The sequence below is a fragment of the Alligator sinensis genome, unplaced genomic scaffold (genome assembly GCF_000455745.1).
Source record: "Alligator sinensis unplaced genomic scaffold, ASM45574v1 scaffold147_1, whole genome shotgun sequence".
Lineage (NCBI taxonomy): Eukaryota > Metazoa > Chordata > Crocodylia > Alligatoridae > Alligator > Alligator sinensis.
The window spans coordinates 2,248,061-2,255,851 of NW_005841847.1; the positions used below are offsets into that span (position 1 = coordinate 2,248,061).

The 7,791-nt window shown below is 48.7% G+C and overlaps 1 protein-coding gene across 7 annotated transcripts in view; it reads left to right on the forward strand.

The window, feature by feature from the left end:
- Nucleotides 1–7,791, forward strand: part of PPHLN1 (periphilin 1) — a 121,839-nt gene that overhangs the window by 2,454 nt on the left and 111,594 nt on the right. Inside the window, exon 1 of one of the 7 annotated variants that reach the window (XM_025208215.1) lies at nucleotides 3,870–3,970. The exons of the other annotated variants lie outside the window; for them this stretch is intronic. The gene's annotated coding sequence lies outside the window, so the exon portion shown is untranslated. Of the gene's footprint in view, nucleotides 1–3,869; nucleotides 3,971–7,791 lie in introns of those variants that run through there. 7 annotated transcript variants of the gene reach the window in all.

A 7,791-nucleotide genomic window follows, 5' to 3' on the forward strand; every position in this document is an offset into this window, starting at 1 on the left:
TCGCCTCTCAACCTTCTCTTGCGGAGGCTGAAGAGGGCCAGGTGCCCTAGTCTCTCCTCATAGGGCTTGGCCTATAAGCCCTTAACCATACAAGTGGCCCTTCTCTGGACCCTCTCCTGGTTCTCCACATCTCTCTTGAAGTGCAGCACCCAAAATTGCACGCGGTATTCCAACTGCGGTCTGACCAGCACCCGATAGAAGGGAATTATCACATCCTTGGTTCTGTTCATCATTCATCTGCTGATGCACGATAAAGTGCCATTAGCTTTTCTGATGGCTTCGTCACATTGACGACTCATGTTCATCTTGGAGTTCACTAGTACAAGCAGGTCATTTCCTAGGCAGTAGGTATGCTGGACATTTTTCCTCCCTAGGTGCAGCACTTTGCATTTCTCCTTGTTGAATTGCATTCTGTTGTTTTCTGCCCATTTGTCCAACCTGTCCAGGTCTGCTTGTAGTTGTTCCCTGCCCTCCACCTTCCAGGTCGATACCAACCCATCCACTACGACTCTGGGTATGACCCTCCAGCCAATTCGCCACCCACCGGACTATGTAGTCATCCAAGTCACAGCCTCTTAACTTGTTCACCAGTATGGTGTGGGATACCGTATCGAAGGCCTTCCTGAAGTTTAAGTAAATGACGTCAACCCCTACTCCTGCATCCAGGTGTCTTGTAACCTGGTCATAAAAACAGACTAGATTAGTCAGGCATGATCTACCTGCTACGAATCCGTGCTGGTTTCCCCTCAGCATAATTTTTCCTGCCAGGCTCTCGCAAATGTGAGCCTTGATAATGTTTTCAAAGACTTTGCCAAGGGTGGACGTGAGACTGACCGGCATATAGTTGCCTGGGTCCTCCTTTCTCCCCTTCTTGAAAATGAGGACCACATTGGCCCTTTTCCAGTCCTCCAGTGACTGTGCAATGACGTCAGCCAGTGCCTTCAGTACCCTTGGATGGAGCTCATCCGGGCCTGCTGACTTAAGAGCATCCAGTTCCTCCAAGTGCCTCTGCACCATCTCAGGGTCTGCGCATGGTAGTCTGGCGCCCTGCTGCTGCCTCTCTACAATCCCAGTGAGAGACTTGTCTTGCCCCTCACTTAGGAACACTGAGGCAAAGAACTCATTGAGGAGTTCAGCCTTGTCCCCTCTTTCCATCACCAATTGCTTATGCCCGTTTAGTAGAGGTCCTATTCCACCCTGGGCCTTCGTTTTACTCCCTATATATCTAAAAAACAATTATTTGTTAACCTTAACTTGGGATGCCATCCTCAGCTCTTTGTTAGCTTTGGCCTGTCTAACTGCCTCCCTACAAGCGCGAGCAGAGGAGGTATACTCCTCTTTAGTAATCTCTCCCCGTTTCCACTTTTTATATGCCCCCCTTTTTGCCCGTAGGCTGCTCTGGATTTTTCTGGTCAGCCAAGGAAGCCTCTTGGCCCCTTTCCCCCTTTTTCCCCACATCGGGATCGTCTCCCTCTGTGCCCGAAGGATCATTTCCTTAAGGCACAGCCACCCTTCCTGGGCTCCCATCTCTTCAAAACTCTTACTCTGCATGTCTAATCTGAAGTGATCCTCTGTCAGTTTATGACCATTATTCCTAGCCTTCCCCTGGGGTGCCTTGGTAAACAGTAGAGGTGCACTGATACATCAGTCTGATATCAGATAGGTACCAATATAAAGAAAATTTGCTGCGTCAGGTATTAGCCCGATGGGGCCAATAATTTGGCCAATAAATGCCTGTGCTGCATGTAGCCACCGCACAGCACGGAACAGAGCTGGCAGTGTGGAGAGCTGCCTCCAGCTGGTGAATTGGAAGCGGAGGGGGGAAGGAAGGGGCATGGGGGTGCAGATCAAGGTCCCCGTGGTGAGGGAGGACGGGAATGTGTGCCCCCTGGATCTGTGGGGGGGCGGGCTGGAGCTGGCGTTGCGTGGGGCTCTTCTTGGCAGGGGCTGGGCTTGGAGCAGGTGCTGGGAGGGGCTGCATCCACCCCAAATTTTGCCACAGTTCTGCTCCATGTCCTGCCTCCACCCATCTGCTGGGAAGAGCCAAGACTGTGCTGGGCAGCAGTGATGGCGCTGGGAGCGGAGCTGCAGTTATATTTGGGGTGACTGCACCACCCTCCTAGCACCCATTCCAAGCCAACCCCTGCCAAGAAGAGCCCCGTGCAATGCCAGAAAGCCTTGGAGTTGGTGCCGGCGGTGCTGGGAGGATGCTGCATCCACCCCAGATTTAATTGCAGTTCTGCTTCCAGCACTGCTGGCACAGCCTTGGCTCTTCCCGGTGTGTGGGTGGAGGCAGGACATGGAGCTGGGCTGCGCCTGGTGTGTAGGGCTGGGAGCAGAGCTGTGGTGAAATTTGGGGTGGCTGCAGCCTCTCCCAGTGCTGTTGGCACCCATTCTGAGCCCAGCCCCCACCGAGAAGAGCCCCACACAGTGCCAGCTCTAGCCTGTCCTGCCCCGCCCTGTGCAGATATGAGGGGCACACCCCCTCATCCTCCCGGGGTGCAAGCAGTGGCGGGAGTCCCCCCTCCCATGAGCTGTGCCTCCATCCCATGGCCCTGCCCCCCCACCCCCCTTCCCTCCTTCCTCCCCTTGGACCACAACAGACTTACCAGCTGGAGGCAGCTGTATCGGATATCAGATTGATACTAGCTGATATGTCTCCTTAAATATCAGCTACTGGTATTGGCCCCCCCAAATCTCTATTTGTGCACCCCTACCAAAATCTCTATTGGTGCACCACCCACAGATATTCTCCTAGCCCCTGATGTGTTCACCCTTTATATACTTAAAGGCTGCCACCAAGTCCCCTCTGAGTCTTCTCTTCTCCAGGTTGAATGGTCTCATGGCCCTCAGCCTCTCCTTGTATGGTCTATTCTCCAGGCCTCTCTTTATTCATTATCTTAATATATTCTTTTAAAAAATTAAATCAGATTATGTATCATTCCTTTTTAAATTTAACATTAAATGCATCTTAGGCTGTACAAAAAAACATTCCAGATATTTAATTGTTCTTCATATCCCTTTACTGTCTCTTATTTATATCAGAGGAGCTTTTTCCATTAGCCCCTCTAGTCTAATCCAGACTTTTTGATGGGTAGTCCTACAGTAATTTTCTATTAGAGATCATTTGTACTTCAGAGGACCAAAGGCTCTGTGAAATGAGGAGCACAGGAAGGTGTAGCAGTTCTCAGGAGACACTGCAGTACCGAATGGAAAACAGATGGTGAAGTGCTTTTGATAGAGATGAAGCGTTCAGGTTCTTTGATATTTTCAAGTGCAAATACTCAAAGCATTGAGGTTTTACCTGTTATGACAACCGTGTTTTGAGCTGACGCATTTTGAGGTCAGTGTGCTGCAAGGTGCATAGGCACTGTTACATTGAAGTGATCTATATAGCAGTTGGCATTGATATCTTTGGTGCAGTAGACACATTGCAGGTTGGCATTTTTCATATCTGTAATATTGGAACAGTTCAAATTACAGGATGTTAGTGACTACAGATGTTCAGATGTAGACAAATGCCAAAGCATCAGTGCTGAGAAGCCTTGTATTAAAGACTCTCGAAATGTCCCCAAGTATGCTTGCTCCCAAATGTGTTAGAAACCTGTCATAAGAAAAGATACAGGGTTGCTAACTTAATTCAATACTTCGATAAATTCAAAATCATGCAGATTAAAGAAACGCACTGAATTACTTATTCAGAGCTTATATGATACTTAACTGTATCTGCCAAACAAGGGTACCTGGAAAAAAGGTAACTGGATGCACAGGGAGAATATAATATTGAATGTATAAATATAATATAAATGAATGGTACACCATCATCGGTAATACTGTGAATAGAATTGTTCATCTGTATTAAAAAGAATATTGCAGAATTGAATGGAATTAAAAGAATCCCAAGGTTTATGAAGAGAAGTTAAAAAGATTTACCTCAGAAAGGAAGAGAATAGAAGGGGGCATGATGAAGGTATGTAAAATAATACGTGCTATAGAAAACGTAGATTGAGAGTTTCTTTTTTTTTCACTGAATGTTATTGTGTTACATGGAAAGGTGGTGTGCAGACTGGGCAAAAAGAAATACTTATTACGTTATGTGAAAATTAGAAATATGATACAATAAGGAGAGGAAGGCTTTACCTTCTGATCCTTATAGTGTAAGGCTGCATAATTTGAGAGAGGGTAAGAATGACCTAAAATTTAGAGGTAATCCTTGCACCCAAATAGTTCTTATCCCCAGGTAGCTAACCCCAGGTAGGGACACCCCCAAAATGATCTGCCCCTTTGTTGGAGCAGATTGTTGGGTTGTGCCTAAGAAAGTGGAGGAGTGGGTGCTAGGAGCTTGATTTCTACCACCTCCCTCCTTCCATGTCATTGCTAGTTCCCATGAGTCAGAGGACTCTGCTTAACTGTCTTGATCAGTATGACCAGTAGGATAGGAAAAGTATTCTGAGTGCCCATTAGCCAGATAACACATTGACTGCTGCCATGTACATCGTATTGCACATGGCCTGATGTACACTGTGCTTTCTCTGAAATAATTGATTTCTCCAATACAAAGCTTTGGATTGTTTGTGTTTAACTCAAATGGTGGGGGTGTGGCTGTGATGGGTCAGCAATATGAGAGAAGCAAGATTTGCAAAGTAAATGAACTTTCTTTTGGTCCAGTCCTCCAATGTGTCAAGGTCTCGCTGAATCCTAGCTTAATTCTCCAGTGTATCTAAGGGTACACTCCATCCCATCTTTTAGGTTGTTGATGGAGATATTGAACAAAACTGGCCCCAGGATCAACCCCTGGGGCATTCTGCTTGACATGGGCTGACAAATGGACATTAAGCCATTGATTAGTACTCTCTGAGCCCAATTATCTAGCCAGCTTTCTCTCCACCTTACAGTCCATTCATCCAACCCATACTTCCTCACCTTGCAAGAATGTTATGGCAGATCATATCAAAAGCCTTGCTAAAGTTGAGGCATATTATGACCACTGCTGTCCCTGCATCCACAGAGCCAGTCATCTCAGCATAGAAGGCAGTCAGGTTGGTCAGGCATGACTTGCCATTGGCTGACTGTTCCTGATCACCTTCTTTTCCTCCAAGTGCTTAGGAATGGATTCCTTGAGGACCTGCTTCATGATTTTTCCAGCAACTGAGGTTAGGCTGACTGGTCTGTAAATCCCAGGATCCTCCTTCCCTTTCTTAAAGATGGGCACTATATTTGTGTTTTTCCAGTCACCTGGGACCTCTTCCAATCATCACAAGTTTTCAAAGATAATGGCCAGCGACTCCGCAGTCAGATTGACTAACTCCCTCAGCACCCTCAGGTGCATCAAATCCTGCCCCATGGAGTTGTACATTTCCAGCTTTTCTAAATAGTCTCTAACTTGTTTTTTCACCACTGCTGGTTGCTCACTTCCTCCACAAAATGTGCTGCCATGTACAATAGTCTGGGAGCTGACCTTGACTATGATGACTGAAGTGAAAAAGGCATTTAGTACATCAGCCTTTTCTGCATCGTCTATCACTAGGTTGCCTCCCCCATTTTAGTAAGGGACCCACACTTTCCCTGATCTTACCCTTGTTGAAATACTTGTAGAAACCCTTTGCATCCCTTGCTAGCTGCAGCTCCAACTGCGTTTTGGCCATCCTCATTTCATCCTTGTATGTCTGAGCAATGCTCTTATACGCCTCCCTAGTCACCTATCTAAGCTTCTACTTCTTGTAAGCTTCCTTTTTGTGTTTTAGTGTACTGAAGAGTTTCCTGTTAAGCCCAGCTGGTCTTCTACCATATTTGCTAGTTTGGTTTGTTTCTGCTGTGCTCTCAGTAAGGCTTTTTTAAAGTACAACCAGTTCTCCTGGACTCCTTTCTCCCTCAGACTGGCCTCCGAGGGGATCCTGCCCATGGGTTCCCTGAGTAAGTCGAAGCCTGCTTCTCTGAAGTCCAGGGTCCTTAAGCTGCTGCTCTCCTTCTTCTTTCCTCAGAATCATGAACTTAATCATCTCATGGTTGCTGATGCCCAAGTTGCCATCCACTACTCTTCCCTGTTTGTGAGCAGCAGGTCAGAAGAGCATGGGCCCTAGGTGGCGTCTCCAACACGTGCACCAGGAAGTTATTGACACCATTCTCCAAAAACTTCCTGGATTGCTTGTTCACTTCTCTGTTGCCTTCCCAGCAGATTTCAGGGTGATTTGATGTCCCTCATGAGAATGAGGGCTTGTGATCAGGGAACTTCTGTTAGATGTTTGGAAAAAGCTTCAACCACCTCATCCTCCTGGTCTCGTTGTATATAGCAGACACCCACCACTGCTTGTTGCTCTCCTCTCTAGCCCTAAACCAGAAACTTTCAACAGGCCTATCTCCAGTTTCATACTGGAATGCTGAGCAATCATATGGCTCTTTAACATACAGCACAGCTCCTCTTCTTCTTCCCTGCTTGTCCTTTCTGAAGTTTATACCCATCCATAACAGTGTTCCAGTCATGTGAGCTACAGTCCCACCAAGTTTCTGTTATTCCAGTCGCATCATAGTTCTGTAACTGTGCGAGGACTTCCAGTTCTTCCCAGGCTCTGCATTCGTGTGCAAACACCTGAGGTAACTAGTCAATTTCCTTGCTTTCTCGGGAAGGATGTGAAGGGCTCCCCTGTTGCCTCCTCCTACTTGTGCTTCTTTCAGGTCACCCACTTTCACACTTACCTTGGCTTTGGTCTTCATCCCTGGCAAACCTAGTTCAAAGCCCTCCTCACTAGGTTAGCAAGGCTGTCTGCAAAGATGCTCCTCTCTATCTTCATGAGGTGAATCCCATCTCTTTATAGCAATGCTTGTTCTTGGAACAACATCCCATGGTTGAAGAAGCCAAAGCTCTGGTGACACCGTCTCTGCAGCCATACATTGATCTCTAGGATGCTTTTGCTCTTCCCCTTTACCTGAAGGATCTAGAAGAACACCACCTGTGCCCTTGTTCCCTTCACCTTTGCCCTGTAGTCACTTTTGATCTGCTCAGGGTCACCCCTGGCAATATCACTGTCACTCACATGCATGAGCAGCATAAAGAAGCAGTCAGACGGTTGGATGAGTTTCAGTAATCCTGTGACATCTTAGATTTCAGTGCCGCTTTGGAGATTCAGCCATAGACTAAACAGGCGGCAGTCCTCAATGCTGGACACAGCTGCCTCCAGCTGATAAGTTTGTGGTGGGTGGAGAGGGGAGGGAAGGGGCGTGGAGGGGGGACAGATCAAGGCCCCCACAGTGAGGGAGGGATTGGGGCTGGGGCTGGGACCCGGGCTGGGGCAAGCACTGCCAGGGGAGGGGGTGGGGTGGCTTGCACTGCTGCGCTCCTCCGGTCTGGGACCTGCTTGTGTGGTGGCTTGTCCAGTGGCTCTCACCACTGCTCCTGCCACCAGCCCAGGAGGGCATGGGGTGGGGGCGTGTGCTCCAGGATCTGTGCAGGTCAGGCAGGGCTGGGGCTGCACTGGGAGAAAGGTGGAAGGCACTGGGACCGGTGGCTATGCTCCCCCTGCTGCTTGCCCAGCTGGTGCAAGGCCGGTGTGAGACTGAGCCCTTGTGCTGCCTCTGGATGAGCAGTGGCTTCACCCTGGCTGGCCGTGCAGCAGCAGTGGGGGGGGCAGCGCGGGGCGTGTGCCTCTGGATCGGGGCAGGCAACGAAGCGGGGCCTATGGGGGGGCTGCAGCAAGTTTTTGGGTGACACATGCCCCTCAACCATGCCCTGCTGCCGCTCGCTTAGCCGGTGCAGGGCTAGCACAAGACTAGACTCACTGCGCTGTCTCCAGACGA